At 36.5% G+C, this 27,474-nt stretch overlaps 1 protein-coding gene and 1 pseudogene across 4 annotated transcripts in view; both read right to left on the bottom strand.

Annotated features, from left to right (window-relative positions):
- LOC150101147 (uncharacterized) overlaps positions 1-27,474 on the bottom strand; it is a 916,082-nt gene that overhangs the window by 58,379 nt on the left and 830,229 nt on the right. The gene's annotated exons all lie outside the window — the stretch shown is intronic.
- LOC150101149 (transmembrane anterior posterior transformation protein 1 homolog) lies at positions 1,211-9,040 on the bottom strand (annotated as a pseudogene).

Here is a 27,474-nt window from a genome sequence, read left to right as displayed (position 1 = left end):
TTGTTTCATAGGATTACTGTGGATTGAGAATGGAGTTAAGTTTCTGTTTTCCTACCTATTTTCACAATTGTAAGTTAAAACTTACTTATTATTTAAAAAAATAACAATAATTTGCATCACTATCTTCTGTTTGTGCACTTCAGCATTTTATTAAAAAAAGACAATTTAATCACAAAAGCCAAATGAGGAAATCTGAAATATCTACCTTTTGAACAAACAAAGAGCAGAATCATCTAACATGTTTACACCAATACCAATGGAAAAATTGAATATTTCAAAAACAAAACTGGTTGTGACATTTGAAATATAAGGACTTTTTTTTTTCCTTTCAGATGAAAAGCATTTGGAGACAAAGATCATTTTGTTCACCAACCTTCTGTTTTGAAGTAGCCATAATACAAAATTAACTTCTTAAACTTAACCAAAGAAAATTAATTGCACACTCCAACACAATCAATACTGTTATTACATTTAAAAACAGTTAGTAAGCAAAGCTAAAAACTGTAAAATATAAAATATTCTGACCTAAAATATTATCAAAGATAAACTGGCTCATAAAATATTTAAGGCATATTAAGATAATTAATTTTTTTTTTTCAAATCTCAATAGAATATATATTCTAATGATTACACATTCCATATTCTTATTTCTTGTAGATGTTCCCTAATTTATGAACTTCCAAAATTTTTAAGATGTAAATAGAATTTTTGTAGCACACACAACCATATCACAATCACTAAATCTGAAACAAAATTTTCACAGAAAAATTAGTAAAGGCATTAAAGAATTAAAATGAAGTTAGAAAGGATGCATTTTCTTTAAGAATGATGAGATGATTTTTTTTTTTAAAAACTGATATGTTCACAATTTAAATGTGTCATGGGAGAGTGGTCAAAAACAGTCTGAAAAATATGATTAATACTTTGCTGCAAAATTCAAAAACTGTACAATATACAGAGGTTCTTTTTGAAACAGTCTTGTGAAACCTCTCAGTCAAATAAATGGCAAATGATGTCACATTTAATAAATAGTCAAAATATACATATGTGATCAAATAATTATGTTTATCCTCTCAGGTATTTACAGAACTTTGTGAAACTTCAACTTTTTATTGAAGGGAGACTTCTTTTTAGAGGTTCTTTTGGTATTTGCAAGATTCCACCAAATGTATTGGTAGTTTTCCACCTTGTGCCATCAGTGCGACTGGCATCAAATTGTCCATCTCCTTGTAAACACTGAATCATTCATTCCAAGACTGTTTAAGCTAACTGTACTATTAGAAAAACATAGGATTTGGCTCCATAGCTTCCTGTAATAATACAGCCTGTGCTGCAATATCAGCTAAACTTGAAGATATACTTGGATTTGGGCTATGAGGCATACTTTTCACCTTGGTAACTGCTTGTGGTATATCTTCCATACTATGATGCCGACTAGATGGTAAACTACTGCACTGATTAGCTGTGGCATTTTCTCTTTCTGAGCTTGTGTATGCTTTTCAATGAGATCACATGCTTTACCAAGAAGCAGGATATTATTTAAAATTTTAGCAGTGCTCGTGAGGCAACATTAGCAGCAGTGTGTAAGAAGTGCTCTGGATTCAGTTAAGTTATTCTTGAAATAATTAATTGTATATGAGTGATTGTTTGAGTAAGAGCTGTTATAAAAGTTGTGCACTACTAGTATTATTACTAGTAGTGCACAACCTCTGAGTGTGTGGGATATTTTGCTTAAACTTGATTACAAATTCCTTGTTTTTGGCCCTTAGAGTAGTAACTGGCAGAGGAAAGATGGCGACAGCTTTGTAAGTGCATGATTTTAACTTAGATCTCAGTCGTTTCGTGAAGTGCAAGGTGTGCTATATGTATTCTTTTGATTACATAGATGGTTTGTGGATGTTTGCGGCTGATGGAAGGAGGGTGTGTGCAAAGTGTGGGCTGAATGAGGAATTGATGAGTGCTAATATGAATTTGATGACAGAAAGTGTTAGTAGCAGGAGTGTCGCAGGAAGAATGAGTGCTTGTTCAAAATAGAAGCATGGTGTTAAAGAAAGGCAAAAAATTGTTAAGAAAGCATTGAAAAAGAAAAAGTGATTTGAAAACTGAAATGGATGGTAAAAAGAACGAAAGCGAGGCAAATGTGGCAAAAGGAAACAAAATTGAGAGAACGAAAGAAACTGGAAATAGTGTGACGAAAGGTTCAAAAGTGTGAAAAATGGAAAGAATGAATGAAAGCGAAAGTTGGACGGATGGATCGAAAGTACAGAAACTCAAAAGGTTGAATGAGTGTAAAAGTGTGATGAGGGAGTCGAGAGTTCGAAAATTAGAAAGACTGAATGATAGAGAGAATACGATGCGAGATTTGAAAGATGAATTGGGCTGGATGAGGCAAGAGATGAAATGGATGTGGAGTGAAATTAAGAAAATTTGGGTGAAAACGATTAAAACAAATCAAGTAGGTATGAAAGAGTTAACAAAAGATGAGTGAGTGGCATTGTATGGTGACTCCATTATTCAAGGTTTGTTGGATGAGAGGATGCACAAGGTATGTTTTCCAGGTGGTAAAATGAGTAGAGTGATTGAGCCATTGGATATGAGGAGGGAGCAAGCAAAGGAGTTGATGATATTAATAGGTATGAATGACTTGACATAGGACAAAGGGCACGTAAGAATGAATATCAGGAGGCTGCTTAGAGACGGATAAAAGAGAATAGTGTGACAGGAAGGGTAGTAAGTGTGTTGCCTAAGTATGATTGTGGTGAGATGAGGTGGAGAGCAAGGATTATGAATGGTATGTTGGCTGAAATGTATGATGAGAGGTGAGTACAATTTGTTAATATGCGGAATGAGTTTGAAGGATGAAGTGAAGTTTATGGGAGTGATGAACTGCATTTGAGTGGTTATGGTGTAAATCATTTGGAGAGACTGCTGTTGGAAGGTAGAGAAGTGAGTACAGAGAATGAATCAGATCTAGTGAGAAGTGATGTGGAAGAGCAGGAGAGTATGACAGGAGAGACTGAAGAGGTGGTTATTAATGAGGAAGTAAGTGGCATACTTCCTCATTAATAACAGTATGGAAAATGAGAGAATGGGTGTGCAAGATGAACAGGGAAATGGGGAAGCTCAAGATGGACAAGGGTACACAGCGTGAGAAAGGTGGCTGCTCCAAGAGGATGTGAGAGCATGTGTAGAGAGAAAAGGAATGGGTTGACCTGGGATCAAGAAGAAACAGTTGGAACTGAAAAGGGTTCTAAAATGAATAAGCAGAAAGGGAAATGGTCACAGTCGAGAATGGAGAGATCACATCGAATGAATGGTATCAGTGGAACTAGCTGTAGATCCAGGAATGAGCTGTTGTGTTTATATACAAATGCTAGAAGTGTAAGAAACAAGGCAGATGAAATGGTTACACTAATTGAGTCTGCTCACCCAAAAATTATTGGAATAAGTGAGACATGGTTAGATGAGGACGACATCCTGACAGGAATAGAGATGGAAGGATATGGTGTGTTTCGTGAGGATAAAAGGGGTAAAAAGGGAGGGGGAGTGCTATTGATGATAGAGAAAGAGAGTTAGGTCCATACAAAGTAGAGATGCAAGAGGGAAATAGTGCCAGTGGTTTTGAGGCACTATGGTGTGAGACAGAGGTAAATGGAATGAAATACTTGGTTGGATGTTGTTATAGACCAGGAAATGTGGATAGTAGTGACTATGAAATGTATAATCAAATTAGCCAAGCAAATAAGAAAAGAGTGATCATTAAGGACGATTTTAATTATGGCAATACAGACTGGAATGATGAGATAGCAACTGGAAGTAAAGAAAACGAGTTTCTTGAGTTTCTGAGGGATAACTACCTCAGACAGTATATAACAGAGGGCACACGAGGATTGGGGGTCTTGGATTTGGTCATCTTATCAGAGGATGTACCATATTTGCTGGCATATAAGACGCACCTCCTTGTTTGAACACATTTTTTAGGAAAAAAATTTTATCACTGAATATTATAATAAATTTACAGTATTTCAATTATAAAGTAATAGGTAGGTCTGCTTTCAACAAATACCTAATCTAACTAGGAAAGAGTACCCACCTTTTAATCTTCTTTGTCAAAACCCAGAAATTCATCTCCAGAGCTAAATGAAGAGACACTTGAAACCTCTTCTAAATCAGAATTTGAGTCCTCATAGGATGGTACAGAGGCAAATTGTCCTCTGTACCATCCAGTGCATTACTAATGCCACACTTCTTAAATGATTTAACCACTGTCTCAGTTTTCACAGCATCCCATGAAGCTTTGACCCACTGACAAACTTGCAAAATGCTAGGTCTCTTCCTTCTTCCTGATGGCATAACCTAAAAATTTGAAGACTGCATCTAGCTGTTCCACTTCTTCATAAATCTCTTAAATGGTTTATTAATACAGACATCTAAAGATTGAAGCTAACTAGTTAGACCTCTTGGAATTACAGCTAAATGAGTTTTCAATTCCTTGAGTTTATTTTTAACATCTAATGTTTTGTGAGAACAAAACTGATCCCAAACTAGCAGCGCAGGCTTCTTCAACACGGTGCCTAGACCAAATTTTACTATCCATAACTTCATTCTTCCTCCATCTATCCAGCCCTTTTGCATGAACATGTACAAACACTCCTTTAAGCAGTTTTTCTTTGGGTAGCGTCTTCCTTTTAAAAATCAATAGTAGCGGCAATTTTATCCCATCAGCATAGCAGGATAAAACAACCGTGGAGTGAGTTTTTTCGTACCCCAAAGTTTTAAAAGTAACATCTTTTGTACCCTTGGAATCTACAGTTTTGTTTGAGGACACATCAAAAGTCAGCAGAACCTCGTCCATGTTTCCTATTTGCGCATGTTCAAAATTTTCTCGTTTCCTTGCGTTAATGACGAATCGATGAAATTCGATAAATTTTTCTTCATATTCAGCTGGCATCTTTTGTGATATTTTTGTTTTAGTCTACCTACATAGCTGGTTTCTCTTCAGGAATCTTGAATACCATGATGTTGATCCATTAAAGTTGGCGATCACTCTGTTAGTGGCTATTGCTTTCGCTTGATGAATAATCAGTTTTGTAGACACTGAAAGTCCCGCTTTTCTGTGGTCTAAAATCCAAGTATTCAGTTCTGCCTCAAGTTCTGGCCATTTTGCAGTTCCGCTTCGTAGGTTATGTTTACTGTGAGTTGCTTTTTTAAAATTCTCTTCCTGATACCACCAAGTTCTTATCATTTTCTCAGTTGGGGGTGGCCCGAAATGCCTCTCTGCAGTCCTGTTTCCATGTTCTTTAGCATACGCAATCACACGTAGCTTGTATGCAATACTGTAGCACTGCCAACGTTTTTCAGCCTTAATTTGCCAAGAAATTTTGAGAAAATTTAAATACAGAAATTTATTGCCATTTACAACAACCGCGACAACATTCGCATCCACTGAATTCTACGTAACTGGAATGCACTCCCACATGGCAAGGAAGCAAGAAAGAAATCATGTAACTCGGAACAGAGAAAATGTCCAGAAATGAAAGTAACAAAAAACTGAGTATCGGCATATAAGACACACCCTGTTTTTCAGACCTATTATCAAAGAAAAAAATTGCGTCTTATATGCCAGCAAATAAGGTAATTATAAATGAGATGTCAAATCATCCACCAATTGGTGAGTGTGACCATGAGGTCATTACCTGGGTGGTTCCCAGCAGTGTGAGGACCCTTTTAATGAAGAGCTCAGGCGACAGTTTGCAGGTGTAGCATGGAATGAGAAGTACAGATGGAAAAGAGATCGATGCAGCTTAGAGGATTTTCAAAAACTATCTAGCAGATGCAATGTCTAAATGTATTCAAGGGTGAGAAGAGGTTAAATAAGGTAGCTGTGAAATGGATGAATAAAGAGATTAAGCATGCAATATAGAGAAAAAGGGCATTATGGAGGCAGAATAAGAGAAGTGGAAATAACCAATTCCATAAGGACTACAAAGACCAGGCAAGGCAGGTGACTTGGTTGGTGAGGGTAGCTAAAGAGAGGTATGAACAGCAGTTAGCTAACGAAGCCAAAAAGAATCCTAATGAGTTCTTTCAATATGTAGCCAGCAAAAGAAAGAATGATCATGGAAAGATGACACTGATTGGAGAAAATGGTATAAAGACAGCTGTTGCAGAAGGTGTGGTGGAGATACTTAATGAGCAGTTCATAAAGGTCTTTAAATCTTGAAAATGTGACTGCATGGGGAGATTGAGAGCAATTGATGATGGGGAAGAGAGACTGATTGTAAGTGAGCAAGAGATGTATGGGGAATTGAGTAAACTAGATGTAAATAAGGCTGTGGGACTTGATAATATATCACCAAGTATTCTGAAGGAATGTGCCAGGGAGTTGACGCTAGCCTTGACATATTTTTTTAATACGAGTCTTGCACTCGGTCAAGTTCCTAAGGAGTGGAAGGAGGGCAAGATTGTGCCACTTCATAAAGGAGGTGATAGAACTCAAGCATCAAACTATAGGGCTATCCGTGTGGCTGGTGTTGTAGTTAGGTTGCTGGAGAAGCTTGTGAGAACTAGGATCCAGAATTGGGTTGACAACAATGATATTATCTTTGATGGGCAGCATGGATTTTCTAAAGGGAGATCATGTTTTAGTAATCTATTTACTTATTACAATAAGGTGGCTGTTTCCATGGACAGAGGAGAAGGATACAAAGTAATATACTTAGATTTTGCAAAGGTTTTTGATAGATTACCGCATGATAAGTTGATAGTCAAACTGGAGTGGATGGGGTTGGATATTAGATTAGTGCATTGGATTGGTGACTGGCTATCTGATAGGTATCAACAAGTTGGTTATGGGATAGCGATATCCAGGAAAAGGAAATTTACTAGTGGTGTGACTCAGGGGTCTGTTTCAGGGCCATTGCTGTTTAACTTGTATATTAATGATATTGGTGAAGATTTGGATGGAGATATTCAATTGTTTGCAGATGATGCAAAGTTGGAACGAACCATGAAAAGTAGCGAGGATGTTGTGGCTTTACAAGAAGACTTTAATAAATTGAGTAATTGGGCACAGGAATGGGGATGTGAGTTCAATGTTGCAAAATGTAAGGTTTTAAAATTTGGAAAACAAAAATGGGATGAAGAATTTATGCTTGGTGAGGATATATATTGTCAGAGGTGGTGGAAATAAAAGATTGGGGGTGATAGTGGATAAGGATCTGAAATTTAGGGGCCACATAGCCAAAATTGTGAAGACAACAAAAAGGCTTCTGGGAATGATGTGGAGGACACTGACTTGTAGAAGTAGGGAGATTCTTCTTCCATTGTATAAGGCTTTGATTAGGCCACACATGGACTATTGTACCCAGATTTGGTCACCTGGTTTTCAGAAGGATGAAGATATGTTGGAGAGGGTAAAGAGGTGACTGACTAAGGTAATTTCTGACCTCTGGAATGTTGAGTATGAGGAAAGAATGAGAAGATGCAACTTGCAGAGTCTGATGGACAGGAGGAGGATGAGGGGAGATATGATAGAGACCTACAAGTTATTAAGGGGTTGTTATAGGATCAATGCTGGAGAGGTTCTACAGAAAATAGTGGGAGATCAGGGGAGAACTAGAGGTCGTCCCTGGAAGCTGTATAAAGAGGGTGTGAGCAGGGGAGTGAGAAGCAGGTTTTTTTCATGCAGAGTTGTGAATGATTGGAATGCCTTGCCTGAGAGTGTGGTGTCTGCAGAGAATGTGAGTGTGTTTAAAGCACCGTATGATGACCTGTGTGTTTGATAAAAGGATCTCCCAAATGAGTCTTTGACTCCATGGAGTCTTGGGTAATAATAATAATAATAATAATAATAATAATAATAATAATAATAATAATAAAACACAAGTATAAAAGAAATAGGAAAAGGATGCTAACGTTTCTTGATGCAGTTATAGAACTACTTATAGACCTGAACACTAATGCTCCTAATGGTAGTGGAATAAATCCCATTCTTCTGGATATTAAATCTGAGTGATCAGAATATGTATTCTTCAGTTTACTGCTGGCAAGTTCATATGCTAAACTCACTGTATAATCTTTGTAAATCTCACAAGAAATTTCATTAAATCTTGTGATAAAGGCATGCTTTACCCAATCAACTTAAACTTCAGCAACCAATACCATTATACAATCAGGCATAAGAACCTAAAAGTGTTCTTCACTCCAGTTATATTCTTTAATTGTTTGAATGATGACAATCAAAAGAAGGACTAGGTAATGGAATCTCTCTCTAACATCACTCTAAGACATTTGGAGTAAGTCGTTCTTTTCAAATTTCTTAAATACCACACTCTTCAATTCCACAAAATTATTTAACATCATAATAATAAGCAGAGCTTTATTTTGAGAATTGGTAGCAACATTCAAAGTAGCAGTTTGGAAAAGGACCAAAACAGAGTGTAAAACTGGTATAAATAGACCACAGATAAAAGAAAGTGAGGTAAGAGACCAATATGCTCTCTCTTTTCCTCTAGTTTCAGTTGCTGTCCAAAATTAGGCATCAAGAATATTTTGTCCAAATGAGGAAAAGAGTTTATCAGCAACTTCTAGCATATTAAAGAAAATATACAGCTTGATTGCAGACTGGCTTTTTACATTGTGATACAGCATTGAAGTGTCAACATATATCATCATAAATCCAACAGTGATAAGAATAATTCCTTTTAAGAGATCACAAATTTCTGCAGGTTGCAGAAGACGAGAATTTGGACCTGTAGGAAGGGAACTAAAAATAGAACTGAACCATCCTCAATGATCTGGTGATCAAAAACCAAAATGATAATGTGAAGCAAAGTGGAAGGAGTGTAAATATGTAAAAATAAGCATCAACACATTGGAAGCATCTATACAAAATAAACTTTTCTAACTCTCTTAGAATTTTCCAGAAGATATAAAACTTTTCTCACCTTTCAGTGTAAAGCTACTCATCATTTTCCAGAGGGTAACCATGACGTAATTCTCCATGAAGATAATCAAAGAGAGAGACACTTTTAGTCATATTTTCTGAATTTTTTTCGAAATTATCTACATCTTTATTCTCGAGATTTTCCAGCTTCACTTCTGCAAGATAACGTTCTCTATTTAATGTGGCTATCACAGCAGCAATCACTTCGTCATCTTTTACAGTTTTCTTTTTGCTTTCCTCGGTAACTATACCTCCTTTCTCAGCTGAAACCCTGCTCTCTTATCGATCCTTGATAAGACCCCCATCTTGACTACTGTGCCCACATCTGGCTGCCAGGGTTTTTCCTTCTTGATGGGGAGTAGGAGGTAGAGAGGATCCAGAGGCAAATTTAAGGAGAACGATGATTAGCAGGCACATGGAAAGTATAAGGCACAGGCTAGAAGGGTAACTAGTGTGGCAAGAAAGGCAAAAGCAGAGTATAAAAAAGATGTTAGCAATGAAGGCTAAAGATAATTCCAAACAATTCTTTCATTATGCTGTAAGTAAAAGAAAGAATGTGCATGGCAGAATGATTTTAAGGAATGACAATGGTAGGGAGGTAACTGAATCAATCAGTTGAAATAGTAGAATTACTAAGTGAACACTTTGCAAGAGTATATCATCCAGATGGTGATATTGATGGAATGAGAGAGCCAAAGGCCTATATGGGAACTGAGGTAAATGAAACGGAGGTGCATAACATATTACAGAACTTAATCCCGAGGGGTGGAGAGAAGGGAAAATAGTTTCATTGCAAAAACATGGCTCTGAGAATGATGTAGCAAATTACTGAGTAATCAGAATATCAGGAGTTGTTATCAAATTGTTCATGAGCAAAATACCGGAATGGGCAGATGGATTACTCATTAATAATAATAATAATAATATAATCAAATCCAGTTTCTTAAGCAGCATTATTGCCTGAGAGCAAAAGACAAAGTGCAAAATAGCAACTGCAAGTTAACCAAGATTTGTTGATGGGGAGGAGAGACTGACTATAAGTGAGAGAGAGGTGTTTGGGGAGTTGAGTAAACTAGATGTAAATAAGGGTGTGGGACTTGATAATATATCACCACGTATTCTGAAGGAAAGTGCCAGAGAGTTGACACCTGCCTTGACATATTTTTTTAATACGAGTCTTGCACTTGGTCAAGTTCCTAAGGAGTGGAAGGAGGGTAAGATTGTGCCACTTCATAAAGGAGATGATCGAACTCAAGCATCAAACTATAGGCCTATCTGTGTGTCAGGTGTTGTGGTTAAGTTGTTGGAGAAGCTTGTGAGAACTAGGATCCAGAGTTGGGTAGACAACAATGGTATAATCTTTGATGGGCAGCATGGATTTTCTAAAGGGAGATCATGTTTTAGTAATCTACTTACTTATTACAATAAACTGACTGCTTCCTTGGACAGAGGAGAAGGATACACAGTAATAAACTTGGATTTCGCAAAAGCTTTTGATAGCATACCTTATGATAAGTTGAGTCAAACTGGAGTGGATGGCGTTGGATATTAGATTAGTGCATTGGATTGGTGACTGGCTATCTGATAGGTATCAACAAGTTGTGTATGGGGGGGGGTGCGATATCCAGGAAAAGGAAAGTCACTAATGGAGTGCCTCAGGGGTCTGTTTTGGGGGCCATTACTGTTTAACTTGTATATTAATGATATTGGCGAGGATTTGGATGGAGATATTCAGTTGTTTGCAGATGATGCCAAGTTGGGACAAACCATAAAGAGTAGTGAAGATGTTGTGGCCTTGCAAGAAGACTTGAATAAATTGAGTGATTAGGCACGAAAATGGGGATGTGAGTTCAATGTTGCAAAATGTAAGGTTTTAAAATTTGGAAAACAAAGATGGGGTGCAGAATTTATGCTTGGTGAGAATATATTGTTGGAGGTAGAGGAAATAAGAGATCTGGGGGTGATAGTGGATAAGGATCTGAAGTTTAGGGGACACATTGCCAAAATTGTGAAGACAATGCAAAGGCTTCTGGGAATGATGTGGAGGACACTGACATGTAGAAGTAGAGAGATTCTGGTTCTGTTGTATAAGGCTTTGATTAGGCCACACATGGACTATTGTTCCCAGATTTGGTCACCGGGTTTTCAGAAGGATGAAGAGATGTTGGAAAGGGTCCAAAGGTGACTGACTAAGGTAGTTTCTGACCTCTGGAATGTTGAGTATGAGAAAAGATTGAGAAGATGTAATTTGCAGAGTCTGGTGGAGAGGAGGAAGAGGGGAGATATGATAGAGACCTACAAATTGGTAAGGGGTTGTTATAAAATCAATGGTGGAGAAGTTCTACAGAGAATAGTGGGAGATCAGGGGAGAACCAGAGGTCATCCCTGGAAACTGTATAAAGAGGGTGCGAGTACGGGGAGTGAGAGGCAGGTTTTTTTCATGCAGAGTTGTGAATGATTGGAATGCCTTGCCTGAGTTTGAATGCCTTGCCTGAGTGGTGTCTGCAAGGAGTTTGAATGTGTTTAAGGTTTAGTATGATGAGATGTGTGTGTGATTAAAGGACCTCTCAGATGAGTTTTTGACTCCATGAGGTCTTGGGGTAATAATAATAATAATAATAAAAAAAAGATTCCATCTTCCAAAATAGGACCCCCCCCCACCCAGAAATTAGTATCAAAAATCATGCTGATTGTACTCTTCAATCACAAAGAGATAATCCACATGGAATTCATTCCAGATGAAAGGATTGTTAAAGATGATTACTCTTTAGAACTAATGAAACATTATTGATGAGAACAAATGTGTACAATCAGATTCAAAATAGATTTGGTTGGTGACAATGCAGCTTGAAATGAAAGATCTGGCTCAGAAGCAGGTTGCAGTACTCAACTGCACTTCTTACTCCCCCTTTTAGCCACACTGTAATTATCCTAGTGGATTGTTGGACCATTGGTAAATTAATGATATTGGGATAACCATAACTGGAGATATTATTATTATTATTATTCAGCACATCCATCGAGTCATAAGACTTATCCTGGAAGGTCCACCCTAGAAAACACAAAGTGTATCATACTATTCCTTGAAATCATTCACCATTTGTGTTCCCACCACCCTATCAGGCAATGCCTTCCATGGTTCAACCATCTGCTATGCAAAGAAACTACTCCTCACCCTGTTACAGATGACTTCCTTTCACAAATTCCAGCAATGGCCCTTTGTTCTCGTGCCTTCTCCATGTTCCACCACACGAATCAAATGTTTTCAATCCTGTAACTACCTCTCAACAGTTAAATGTCTCAATCATATCACCACTTGTTCTTTCATCTACCAAGCTTTGCTGATCACGTTCCCTCAGTCTGTCCTCATAATTAACATTGTACAGTCCTAATATCATTTCTCTTATCTGCCTCTGTACTCATTCCAAGGTTAATTTATCCTCTACACATCCTAGTGAACAAATATATGCACAGTAGTCCAGATGTAATCTAATCAGGGCTTTATACAATGGAATGACAACTCTGTTAGTCAGTATACTTCTCAGTATTGCAGCAATCCTCTGTACTATCATCACCACTTTTGCAATATGTCCCCTGAACTTAAATTTTCTATCAATCTTAATCCTATAGTCTCCAGCCCCTTTCATCTACTCCAGTACAGTTCCTCTCACAGAGTATGCAGCCTCTCACAGATGTATTGTGGGCCTGCTAGGCTGAGTGGCTAGCATATTTGATTGCCAGCTAAAAGGCTGCAGGTTCGAATCCTGCCATGGGCATGGATCTTTGTGATTGTCTGTGAAAATACTAGTGGTGGTGGTGTGGGGGGGGGGGGGGTAGATGGCATAGGTGTAGATAATGATTGTAGTTGGTGAATTGAGTTGTGGAGACAGAGTATAGAGTAGGTGCCCCTCCCTCAATGAGTCTTTGGACTCCCTGGAGGTGTTATATAATAATAATAGTAATATATCAAACTTCAAAATTTTGCATTTAATTAAATTAAAGTGACACCCCCATTAACTTCCCATCTGTCCAGTTTATTCAAACCCTCTTGAAGGGCAGCCATGTCTGAACTGTTAATAATAACACGTCCTAGTTTCACATAATCTGCAAACAACTGAATATCCCTCTGCAATCCATTGACAATTTCATTGATATAAAAAACAGCATGGGTCCCGATACTGAGCAGTGTGGGACCTCGCTTTAACCTTCCTTCCTTGATACCACTTCCATACATATAGCTCTCTGATGTCTATCAGACATCAGAGAGCTGTATGTGAGGTTATTTCCAGGATGAAATAACCAATAAAGTGTTCATTATACAACTTCACTATGTCCTCTGCATCAGTAACTCAATCCCTGCCTTTGTAAAACAATGTCATTCTTCTGTAGTCATTCCTCCTCCTACTGACCACATAACAAAGGAATTCCTTAGGATTTTCTTTGGATCTTAGGGTAAATATCTTCTCAGATTCAAGTGTTGCCTTTCTCACCATTTGTTCATTCATCTACTATCTGCCCTTCTCCTTATATCTCTTCTATAACCTCTTTTGCACTTACAGCTCCTGTTATTAGAAGTTTTTCCACTTGGTTATACTATAAATTAAAGATAGGAAGAAATTATATAAGAGGGTGGCCTGAAAAGTTCTTGGCCTCCTCCTCCTCCTCATCATCATCATCATACGTATTAAGGATTTAGGCCTAGCATGGCCTGTTCCGGCCTTAGAAGTCATCGTTGAATCATTTAAGAGGATGTCCTGGTTTTCTTTTTCCTAATGGCTTGTACTTTAAGGCTTGTTTTGGTAATCTTTCTGTTTTCATTCTTTGAACGTGTTCCATCCATTTATGTTTATATTTTTTAATTTTTTCTATTACTGGTTCTTGGTTTAATTCTTTCATAATAACTTCGTTTCTTTTGTGATCAAATAGGGTATACTTTGCAGTTTTTCTCATAAACTTCATTTCTGCTGTTGTTAATCTTTAATAAATTTAGTTTAATCCATTTATCCAAGTGTGAGCAAACAAAGTTTGCGCCTGAAAGTATCTTCAGGACTAGGGCAAGGTGACACAACACCAGGTCAACTCGTTGCAAAGGTGTAGCAAGCTACCAACACTCCTGTCTCAGTATCTCCCTTAATGCAAAACACATCTCCTTGCGGATATGTCTAATGTTATGCATTAAGGGAAGGGCCACTACCCAGACTAGTTTCGACCTTTATTGAGGTCTCTTCAGTGGGAGCCAGGCCCAAGCTGAGATACTAGGCAGAAGCATTCGCAGGTCATCTCTACCTATAGGAGTTGCCAAATGGTGTGCCACCCTTTTTTTAATAAATTACTCTGGATTTAGAGAAAGATGTTGAAAGTTTATTTTTCACTTGGTTAGAGTATAATAAATTTAGTTTAATCCATTTATCCAAGTGTGAGCAAACAAAGTTTGCGCCTGAAAGTATGTTGGTAGCTTGCTACACCTTTGCAACGAGTTGACCTGGTGTTGTGTCACCTTGCCCTAGTCCTGAAGATACTTTCAGGCGCAAACTTTGTTTGCTCACACTTGGATAAATGGATTAAACTAAATTTATTATACTCTAACCAAGTGAAAAATAAACTTTCAACGTTGTTAATCTTTGTTTGTCTTTTTGTTTTATTGTCCAGATTTCGCTTCCATACATTAAGACCGGTAAAGCTAATGTATTGTATACTTTTAGCCTGGTTTGTTTTTGAACTAGGTTTGATTTAAATATAGAGTTAATTACACCTGTTATTTTTAAATATTTTGCAATTTTTATGTTTATATCTTTTTCATTTTCATATGTGATCATACATCCTAGGTAGTTAAATGAATTCACCTGTTCTAAGATCTTGTTATCTATTACTATTTTAGTTCTTGCCGGATCTTGTCCTTTAAAGGCCATAGTTTTTGATTTTTCCATTGATATTATCATACCATAATCTTTGGATATCTCATTTAGATTTAAAATAGCTTTCTGTAAGTTATCTTCAGAATTTGTAATTATTATTTGGTCGTCTGCAAAGAGGAGAGTGTTTAAGTTAACTGTAGGTGAAAGTTTAATTCCTTGATGTAAATTTTTACTCCATTTTATTATTATTTCATTTCAGTAGATATTAAAAAGAGTTGCTGAGAGGGGACATCCCTGTCGGACACCTTGGTTTATCTCTCTTGTATATGATAGCTCGTGATTTAATCTTATTTGTATTTGATTATTTTCATATATACTTGTGATAGCTTTTAGGATATTATTTGATATTTGTCTTTCTTTTAATATGTTAAATAATATGTTTCTTTTAATATGTTAAATAATATGTTTCTTTTAACTTTGTCAAATGCTTTTTCAAAGTCAATAAATGCAATATGTGTTTCTAAATTATATTCTCTTCTTTTCTCTATTATTAATTTTAGGCAAAAGGCTGGGTCTATACATGATCGTCCTTTTCTAAATCTATTCTGTACCTCTAGAATAAAGTTTTCAGAATATTTCATTAGTTTGTTATTTAAGATTCTGCTATATATTTTGTAACAGGAATTTAGTATACTGATAACTCTATAGTTTTTAGGGTCATCTCTATTACCTTTCTTAAAGATAGGAATCACAATGCCTTTTTCCATTCTATTGTGGGGGATACCAGTTGAGTAAATTTTATTTAAAAATAATAAGAGTCTTTCTTTGAATCTTGTTCCTGCGTATTTATATAGTTCTGAACTTAGCTTATCTTCTCCAGGTGATTTTCCGTTTCTTGTTTCTTTCAGGCTGATTTCTAATTCTTCTTCAGTTATTTCCTTTTCATTTTCGTTAATTGTTTGCCAGTTGTCTTTTTTAAAATATTTGTCTGTCCACAGTTCTGTGTAGTAATTTAGAAATTCTTCTAATTTCAATTCAGTGTTTAATTTTATGTTTTCTTTGGTATCTGCATTTAGGTGTTTCAAAATCTCATATACATAGGTCTTATTTTATATAAATCATGTTCTACATTAGAAACAAATTTATTCCATGATTCTCTATGTCTTTTTCTGACTTCTCTTTTAGCTATGGCTCTTATTCTTTTATATTCTATTTCATCTTCTAATATTTTACTGCTTAACCATTTGTGATAGGCTTCTTTTTTCTTGTTGATTATTTCTTTGATTGTATCATCCCAGATCTTCAGATTTTTCTTTTATTGAATTTTTTGATCTTTCCTAAGCTGTCATTTGCTGCTGCATTTAGTATTGTTCTTATATTAAGCCATTCTATTTCTATTTCTTCATTTTGTTTTATTTTATCTAGATATTGGTTAATTCTTTGTTCATATAGCCATTGTACATTTGTGTCATTCAATAGTCTAGTTTTATAAACAAATGTTTCAATTTTTCTTTCTGTTCTTGTTACTTGTAGCCATTTAGGTGGTAATCTTAATTTTATTTTAACAAGGAAGTGGTCACTGCTTATTTCATATCCTCTGTGAACTCTAACATCTAGTGAAAATTTTGATGTCTTTTCGTTTAATATGAAGTAATCTAATATTGATTTCCATCCTCTTGCTGCCCAAGTATATTTATGTATGTCTTTATGTTTATATAAGGAATTCATTATTTTTAGGTTATTATAAACTACAAACTCAATCAATTTTTTACCATTTCTGTTTAGAGTGTGTTCTCCATGTATTCCTATATTATTATTAATTTTCGTGTTTCCAATTCTTGCATTTAAGTCTCCTGCTAAAATTATGTAATCATTTTTATTTTTTATTATATATGTTTTGTAGCTGATTATAAAAATCAATATTATCCTAATCTCTTCCTTCTTCTGGGGCATATAAACCAATTATTGTTAAATAGCCTCTATCTATTTTTATTCTAAGTTCTTGGCCTAACAATGAAAAAAAAAAAACGAATTTAAAATTTCAAAATTATTTTTATTTTTCAACATCATCTCCCTTAAGACTAATACATTTATTAGTCTTAGACTAATAAATTTGCACATCTTATTAGACTAATAAGATCTGCAAAATACCCCTGTACAGCTGCAATCACCTAATTATAGTTTTACACTTTTCACGATAATTAATAAAGAAAATGCCTTTAGCATCCCAAAACACCGATGATATGACCTTTCCTGCTGATGGAACCGATTTTATCTTCTTTGGGGCTGAACAACAGACTTCTGTCCACTGTTTTGACTTCTGTTTGGATTCTGGTGTGTAATGGTGAATCCAAGCCTCACACACACACACAGTAAAAAACCATGCACAAAATCGGTTTTATTCTTGTTAAAATGCTCCAAGCACTGTTCAGAGATTTTCACGTGAGTGCATTTTTGATTTGCTGTGAGCAAGTGCAGCACCCATCTTACATAAAGCTTTTTCATTTGCAATTCTTCATGCAAAATATATCCTACACATTCCTTTGAAATGCCCATAGTCTCAGCAATTGCATGTCTTTGACTTGCCGGTCATCCAATACTATATTGTGCACTTGATCAATGATTTCTGGTGTTGTTACACTTTTTGGATACTTCACGTGGATCATCTTGAAGGCTGGTACGGCCACGTTTAAACTCAGCAGCCCATTTCTTAATTGTCAAAACAAAGGAGAAGAGTGTTGAAAGTTTATTTTTCACTTGGTTAGACTATAATAAATTTAGTTGAATCCTTTATCCAAGTGTGAGCAAACAAAGTTTGCACCTGAAAGTATCTCCAGGACAGGGGTAAGATGGTAGAAACACCAGGGCAACTCCTTGCAAAGGTGGAGCAAGCTAACATTACTCCTATCTCAGTATCTCCCATAATGCAAAACACATCTCCTTGCAGATATGTCTAATGTTATGCATTAAGGGAAGGGCCACTACCCAGACTAGTTTCGACCTTTATTGAGGTCTCTTCAGTGGGAGCCAGGCCCAAGTGGAGATACCAGGCAGAAGCATTAGCAAGGTCATCTCTACCTACAGGAGTTGCCAAACAGTGTGCCACCTTTTTATTAATTACTCTGGATTTAGAGAAGGATGTTGAAAGTTTATTTTTCACTTGGTTAGACTATAACAAATTTAGTTGAATCCTTTATCCAAGTTTGAGCAAACAAAGTTTGCGCCTGAAAGTATCTCCAGGACAGAGGTAAGGTGGTACAACACGAGGGCAACTCCTTTCAAAGGTGGAGCAAGCTAATACTTTCAGGCACAAACTTTGTTTGCTCACACTTGGATAAAGGATTAAACTAAATTTATTATAGTCTAACCAAGTGAAAAATAAACTTTCAACATCTTTCTCTAAATCCAGAGTAATTTAATAAAAAGGTGGCACACTGTTTGGCAACTCCTATGGGTAGAGATGACCTTGCTAATGCTTCTGGGTGGTATCTCCACTTGGGCCTGGCTTCTACTGAAGAGACCTCAATAAAGGTTGAAACTAGTCTGGGTAGTGGCCCTTCCCTTAATGCATAACATTAGACATATCTGCAAGGAGATGTGTTTTGCATTATGGGAGATACTGAGATAGGAGTGATGTTAGCTTGCTCCACCTTTGCAAGGAGTTGCCCTGGTGTTGTACCATCTTACCCCTGTTCTGGAGATACTTTCAGGCACAAACTTTGTTTGCTCACAGTTGGATAAAGGATTAAACTAAATTTATTAAAGGAGAAGAGTGCCTAAAAACTTTTATGAACTTCGAGTGAATTTCTTTTGGCATTAAACCTTCTTAAACAAAGCATTTTATAACCGCATGATACTCAATTTTATCCATTTCAAGGGTTACTGAGGTCTAGTCAGTGGGAGTCAGAGCCAGAGGTGACATCAAGGTTGAAGTAATGCTAAAGTCATAATGTCTTAAACAAGTAGTCAAAAGGTGTCACACCTTATTATTTAAAATACTCTGGATTAGAGATAGATGTTGGAAGTTTTTCCACTTGGTTATACTATAAATTAAAGATGCCAATAAATTATATACTTGGTTTAATCCTTTACCCAAGTGTAAGAAATATTTTTAGGACTGGGTCTGACTCCCACTGACGAGTCAGACCCAGTAATAAATGATTGAAAGCAATAAAGGTTGAAACCGGTCTATTTAGTGACCCTTCTCATAATGCATAGCATTATACTTAACCATAAGGATATGTGCTTTGCATTATGGGATACTAAGGCAAGTGGTGAAGGTATCAGCTTCTATATACGATTTGCCCAGTCACAAAAATATTTCAGGCACAAACTTTATTTGCTTACACTTGGATAAAGGATTAAACCAAGTATATAATTTCTTGGTATGTTTAATTTAAAGTATAACCAAGTGGAAAAACTTCCAATGTCTATCTCTAATCCAGAGTATTTTAAATAATACGGTGTGACACCTTTTAGCTACTCGCATAAGAAATTATGACTTTGGCATTACTTCAACCTTGGTATCACCTCTTTGATATGGCTCACAGTAACGAGATCTCAATAAAGGTCTCATTATTCGAAACCAGCGTGGGTAGTGACCCTTCTCATAATGCATAACATTATACACATCTGTGTTTTGCATTATGAGATACTAAGGCCAGTAATGTGAAGTCATTGCCTTCTATATATGAGTTGCCCAGTCCTGAAAATATTTCAGGTGCAAACTTTGTGTACTTACACTTGGATAAAGGATTAAACCAAGTATATAATTTCTTGGTATCTTAAATTTATACCTGTTTGATATTGTTTGTCATCTACTTTACACAAAATTGTGTTTACTTTTTCACTTGGAGTATACAACTTGCCATTGTTTGTAATAAATATTTATTCAGCAATTTCCAAGCACTGATATGTCACAATTTCCATTCCTCCTTCATTGGAACTGTTCCCAAGTTGATTTTTATTATTATCATAATTATTATTATTATTATTATTATTAAACAAGACCCCATGGAGTCAGACTCATCTAGGAGGTCCTTTTATCTTACACACACATCTCATCATACCGTGTCTTAAACACATTCAAACTACTTGCAGACACCACGCTCTCAGGCAAGGCATTCCAATCACTCACAACTCTGCACGAAAAAAACCTGCCTCTCACTCCCTTACTCACACCCTCCTTATACAGTTTCCAGGGATGACCTCTGGTTCTCCCCTGATCTCCCACTATTCTCTGTAGAACTTCTCTACCATTGATCCTATAACAACCCCTTACCAACTTGTAGGTCTCTATCATATCTCCCCTCTTCCTTCTCTCCACGAGACTCTGCAAATTACATCTTTTCAATCTTTCCTCATACTCAACATTCCAGAGGTCAGAAACTACCTTAGTCAGTCGCCTTTGGACCCTTTCCAACATCTCTTCATCCTTCTGAAAACCTGGTGACCAAATCTGGGCACAATAGTCCAAGTGTGGCCTAATCAAAGCCTTATACATTGGAACAAGTATCTCCCTACTTCTACATGTCAGTGTCCTCCGCATCATTCCCAGAAGTCTTTGTGTTGTCTTCACAATTTTGGCGATGTATCCCCTAAATTTTAGATCCTTATCCACTATCACCCCCAGATCCCTTATTTCCTCTACTTCCAACAATATATTCTCACCAAGCATAAATTCTGCATCCCATCTTTGTTTTCCAAATTTTAAAACTTTACATTTTGCAACATTGAACTCACATCCCCATTTTCGTGCCTAATCACTCAATTTATTCAAGTCTTCTTGCAAGGCCACAACATCTTCACTACTCTTTATGGTTCGTCCCAACTTTGCATCATCTGCAAACAACTGAATATCTCCATCCAAATCTTCACCAATATCATTAATATATAAGTTAAATAGTAATGGCCCTAAAACAGACCCCTGAGGCACTCCACTAGTGACTTTCCTTTTCCTGGATATTGCACCCCCATACACAACTTGTTGATATCTATCAGATAGCCAGTCTCCAATCCAATGCACTAATCTAATATCCAACCCCATCTGCTCTAGCTTGACTGTCAACTTATCATGAGGTACTCTATCAAAAGCCTTTGCGAAATCCAAGTATATTACTGTGTATCCTTCTCCTCTGTCCAAGGAAGCAGTCACTTTATTGTAATAAGTAAGTAGATTACTAAAACATGACCTCCCTTTAGCAAATCCATGCTGTCCATCAAAGATTATACCATTGTTGTCAACCCAACTCTGGATCCTAGTTCTCACAAGCTTCTCCAACAACTTAACCACAACACCTGACACACAGATAGGCCTATAGTTTGATGCTTGAGTTCGATCACCTCCTTTATGAAGTGGCACAATCTTGCCCTCCTTCCACTCTTTAGGAACTTGACCAAGTGCAAGACTTGTATTAAAAAAATATGTCAAGGCAGGTGTCAACTCTCTGGCACACTCCTTCAGAATACGTGGTGATATATTATCAAGTCCCACAGCCTTATTTACATCTAGTTTACTCAACTCCCCAAACACCTCTTGCTCACTTACAGTCAGTCTCTCCTCCCCATCATCAACTGCTCTTAATCTCTCCATGAAGTCACATTCACAAGATTGAAAGATCTTTATGAATTGCTCATTAAGTATCTCCACAACACATTCTGCAACAGCTGTCTTTATACCATTTCCTCCAATCAATGTCATCCTTCCATAATCATTCTTTCTTTTGCTGGCTACATATCGAAAGAACTCCCTAGGATTCTTTTTGGCTTCATTAGCTAACTGCTGTTCATACCTCTCTTTAGCTACTCTCACCAACCAAGTCACCCTCCTTGCCTGGTCTTTGTAGACCTCATGAAATTGGTTACTTCCACTTCTCTTATGCTGTCTCCACAATGCTTTTTTTTTCTGTATTGCATGCTTAATCTCTTTATTCATCCATCTCACACCTACCTTATTTAACCTTCTCACCCGTGGTATACATTTAGACATTGCATCTACTAAATAGTTTTTGAATATCCCCCAAGCTGCATTGATCTCTTTTCCAGCTAACTCCTCATTCCATGCTACATCTGCAAGCTGTCTCCTGAGCTCTTCATAATCACCCCCCTTGTAGTTCCACATATACCCTTTTTTCACAGGGGTCCTTGCACTGCTGGCAACCACCCAGGTAATCACCTCATGGTCACTTTCACCAATTGGTGGATGATTTGACACCTCATTTATAATTACATCCTCCGATGAGATGACCAAATCCAACACCCTTAATCCTCGTGTGCCCTCTGTTACATACTGCCTGAGGTAGTTATCCCTCAAAAACTCAAGAAACTCATTTTCTTTACTTCCAGTCGGTATCTCTTCAATCCAGTCTATATTGCCATAATTAAAATCACCCATAATGATCACCCTTTTCTTATTTGCTTGGCTTATTTGACTATACATTTCACTATCACCACCATCCACATTACCGGGTCTATAACAACATCCCACCAAGTATTTGATTCTATTCACCTCTATCTCACACCATACTGCCTCAAAACCACTGGCCCTATTTCCCTCTTGCATCTCTACCTTGTATGGACATAACTCTTTCTCTATCATCAATAGCACTCCCCCTCCCTTTTTATCCCTTCTTTCCTCACGAAACACATCATACCTTTCCATCTCTATTCCTGTCAGGATGTCGTCCTCATCTAACCATGTCTCACTTATTCCGACAATCTTTGGGTGCACAGTGCATTTAGTGCAACCATTTCATCCGCCTTGTTTCTTATGCTTCTAGCATTGGTATACAAACACAACAACTCATTTCTGGATCTACAGCTAGTTCCACTGATACCATTCACTCGATGTGCTCTCTCCATGCTGGACTGGGGCCATTTCTCTCTCTGCTTCTTCATTTTAGAACCCTTTGCAACAACATCTGTTTCCTCTTGATCCCTGGTCATCCCATTACTTTCCTGCCTACACATGCTCTCACCTCCTCTTGGAGCATCCACCTTTCTCACGCTGTGTATCCCTGTCCACCCTGGGCCTCCCCGTTTCCCTGCTCCTATTGCACACCCATTCTCTCATTTTCTATACTCATACCACTCACCTCTCCATTCATTTCCACTTCTTCAATCTCTCCTGCTCTTCCACATCACTCCCCTCTCGATCTGATTCATTTTCTCTATTCACTTCTCTACCTTCCAGCAGCAGTCTCTCCAAGCGACTCACACCATAACCACTCAAATGCAGTCCATCGCTCCCATACAGCTCACTTCGTCCCTCAAACTCATTCCACACATTAACAAACTGTACACCCATCTCCTCACACATTTCAGTCAGAATACCATTCATAATCCTTGCTCTCCGCCTCATTTCACCACAATCATACCTAGGCAACACACTGACCACCCTTCCTGTCACACTATTCTCTTTTATCTTTCCAAGCAGTCTCTTGACATTCATTTTGACATGCTCTTTGTTCTCTCTCAAATCATTTGTACCAATTAATACAATTAACTCTTTTGCTCGCTCCCGCCTCATATCCAATGCCTCAATCACTCTACTTATTTTACCGCCTGGAAAACATACCTTGTGCATTTTATCCTCTAGCACACCTTTAATAATGGAGTCGCCATACAACGCCACTCGCTCATCTTTCGTTAACTCTTTCATGCCATCATGATTTATTTTAATAGTTTTGACCTGAATTCTCTTAATTTCATTCCGCATCCATTTCATTTCTTGCCTCATCCAATCTAATTCACTTTCCGAACCTCACGACACATTCTCTCTATCATTAAATCTTTCTAACTTTCTAACTCTCGACCCCCTCTTCTCACATTCCCTCTCATTCATCCTTCTTTGTTTCCGTACTTTCGGACTAACATGCATCCAACTTTCGCTATCATTCTTCTCACTTTTACTGTCATTCATCTTTCTTGTTTCAGTACTTTCGGTCCAACATGCGTCGAACTTTCGCCATCATTTATTCTTTCGATTTTTTTCACTTGCGATTTCTGCATTACGCAAGTTCTACTTTCATTCGTTCTCTCAATTTTGTTTCTTTTCACCTCACTTTCGTCCCTTTTAACATCCGTTACGGTTGTCAAATCGCTCTTTTTCTTTTTTCCTGATTTTTTAACATTTTTTCGCTTCTCTTGCTCACCATCCATTTCTTTCAAACGTGCAATCGCGACACAATCAGTACTAGCACTTTCTGTCATCAATTTCATATTCGCATTCATTAGTTCTTCGTTCAGGTCACACTTCGCACACACCCTTCTTCCATCCGCACTAAACATCCACAAATCATTTATGTAATCGAAGGAATACATATAACAGACCTCACACTTAACGAAACGACTGAAATCTACATTCAAATCATGGAATGACAATGCCGCCGCCATTTTTTTTTTTTTTTTTTCTCTCTGCCGGTTACTAGGTCTAATAATAACTATTTCGTAATTTAGTTTAGACAAGGAAAAAAAACCCACACTAATAATACCGGTAGCGTACAACGTTTACAGCCACTCTTACTCAAACAATTACGCATATATACTTAATTATTCCTAGTAAAAACTTATCTGAATCAGGAGCTCTTCAAAACACGTCCGCAGTACTTGGCCCACTAGCGCCCCTATATAGATGTATAATTTTTTTTTTTTTTTTTTTTCACCAGAGGTCAGGCCAACAATTGTGGTAGCGGTTAGTCAGTGTCTTTAACGAACCAGTATGATTGTAGTATAGCTTGTTTCCTGTGTATATTTGTACGCTCCAGAAGATGACCTTGACATAAAGGTCGAAACGTCGAATTGTAAAATTTTAGTAATAGTAAACTAAAGTTTTTATTTAAACACGGTAGTTGTCTCCATAATTTCCAAAAATGCATTAACAATTACCAAACCTACAACTTATCTAGACCAAACAAAAGAGGAGGTGGCATCGTGGCATTTATCAAAGAAAAATACAGTGTTACTGAAAAATAAAACTCATTTCGAACATGCAGAAACACTAATTTTGGAAATCACAAATAGTGATAAACATAGTATCGAATACACAATAAACATAATATACAAACCCCAGATAATAATCCACTCAGTTTTCTGCATGAGTTAGAAGCATGGCTAAGCAGCAGCATTGAACCCCATACAACACATAGGCTCATCCTAATAGGAGACATTAATATAAATACTCTTGACCATGATTCTTCAACCACTAACACATACCTTGATATACTAAGTCAGTACAACATAAACCCTACCATTAACAAGAGAAGAGATATTCAATAATTCACTAACACAATCATGTATTGATCATATCAACATACGGGCTCCTATCCATACATATACATTATCAGCAATTAACGTCAAAATTGCTGATCACTACTTTGTCTTAAAAACTACCGACCAATACGTTATTGGTCGGTAGTTCTACAGACTAATAGCTACCCTACCAGTCATCTAAAAAATTCTAGAAAAAATAACACACACCAGACTACAGAACTATTTACAGAAGTACAACATCATCTCACAAAACCAATACGACTTTCAGAAAACAAAAAGCACCATCACTTTATTGGAAGACATCGCCGACACAATAAACAAAGCTCTCGACAAAAACAAGTACGCTGTTCTCATACTGCTGGACCTAACCAAAGCATTTGACACACTTGAACATGACATACTACTCACCAAACAATACTCAATAGGTATAAGAGGAACACTGCATACATGGTTCAAGAACTACCTCTCAAAGAAAACATAAATAACAAAAATAGATACGTCACAGTCGGCGTATACAAATAAAACACGGTGTACCTCAAGGTGCCATGTTATCACCCACTGTATTCAACATATACATTAACGATGTTCATAACATATCCATAAGAAGTCAAATATTTCAGTACGCAGATGACACTGCACTACTAGCAATCCACACAGACATCAATACGACTCTCTGCAAAGCACAACAAGACCTAAATGAAATCGCAACATACTTCTACCAAAACGCAGATGTTGATAATACACAACTGAAGAATCATATGCACCGCATCACTATCGATACACTGTCATGCATACCGCTGCATTAACAACAAAAATACCTGCCAATGTTCTGAAATCAAAGCTGTAACACATAAAAAATACCTCAGTCTCTATATAGATTCCCACCTTAAATGGACAAAACATATAAAATACTTACACACATCAAACTTCGGATGATCGCAGCAAAACTCTTCCAAGTTAAAGACATTATTCCATCCAACATAAAAAAACTCCTATATCATGGTACGGTATCTGCGAATCCCTACTCAGATACGGAATAACAGTCTATGCAAACACATCAAACAGCCACCTAACAAAATTAGAAACATTACACAAGAAAATCGTGTCAACAGTGATCTGGACACCTCACACACAACAACAACCAATATCCGACAAACACATGGTGACACAGAATTCTGAGCATTAAAAACCTGAAACACTACATGACATTAACAAGGAATTACTTCAACATCACCTATCAAAACAACAGAGACACACATCATATAACACGACCCACAACAACTCTCTACATCCCTACACCCTTCAACAATTCATACGCTTCTTTTGTGTGATCACATCAGATACCCACGCAACTCAACAACCTACCAAGAAATTTAATACACATAGATAACTACAGAACATTAAAACACGAACTCTGGAAAATATACCAACAAAGTTAATATACCATTAACCACATCACAAATCACCAGTATCCAATGCCTACATTCCATCCATAAACAGTAATAACAACATAAATAGTGAAGGCTAATCCAACTCTCTTCAATAAAAGCTAGCCCAAGCTTCGAAGTAGATTGGATTTATTCACCTCATTCATCTACGTAATCCTCATAATCAAAGACTGCAAATTATGTAACAAAACAGTTAGTATGGTGTATAATAATAATGAAGATACAGATATATATATATATATATATATATATAAAGTATATGAATTTGTATCCAAAGAAAAAAATATTGAAAAGAAATAACATGCCTTAAACTACATACAGTATAATGTACAGAGCATCAAGTGTAATATGCATTAATTGTAAATATGTAAATACTCTGTATGATGAAAATAGAAGAATTGTTATTTTATACATAATGTATAAACATGCAAAAAAAAGTCTGTAATAATCATTTATAATAATCATATGTATGTAATTTATCTGAGACATTATCATATTATTATTATTATTATTATTATTATTATTATTATTATTATTATTATCCATTTATTTAAAAATTCCATGTAATCTTCATTGTTAATATTAGAAGAACAGGTGTTGTAAATATAGATGCAAAAAAGTATTATTATCAAAATTTTAAAAATGCAATGTAGAAAATGAATCACATATGCAGCACTTAGTGCTGAATTCTGTAAAAATTACAAGCTGGAATGTCACTAAAGACGATTATTGTAATTGTGTAAATATTTTAGAAATAAAAAAAAAACAAAAAAATTATTATTATTATTGTCTTTTTTTAATAACACTAATTCTTGTTCAACATAACTTTTTTTTAGTGCATGCACTAAACTGTAAAAGCGTATATGTTTTTTTAATTTCCTTTTGGTATATATGCAGTGATCTTTCAAATGTCTGACCTCAGATAATGAAATGCTCATGAAACTAATCCTTAAAT

The sequence above is a fragment of the Typopeltis vanoorti genome, chromosome 12 (genome assembly GCF_054136105.1).
Source record: "Typopeltis vanoorti isolate ZY-2024b chromosome 12, IOZ_Tvanoo_1.0, whole genome shotgun sequence".
In the NCBI taxonomy this organism is placed as follows: domain Eukaryota; kingdom Metazoa; phylum Arthropoda; class Arachnida; order Uropygi; family Thelyphonidae; genus Typopeltis; species Typopeltis vanoorti.
The sequence above is the reverse complement of the archived record's forward strand: the minus strand, read 5'-3'. Positions and strand labels throughout refer to the sequence as shown.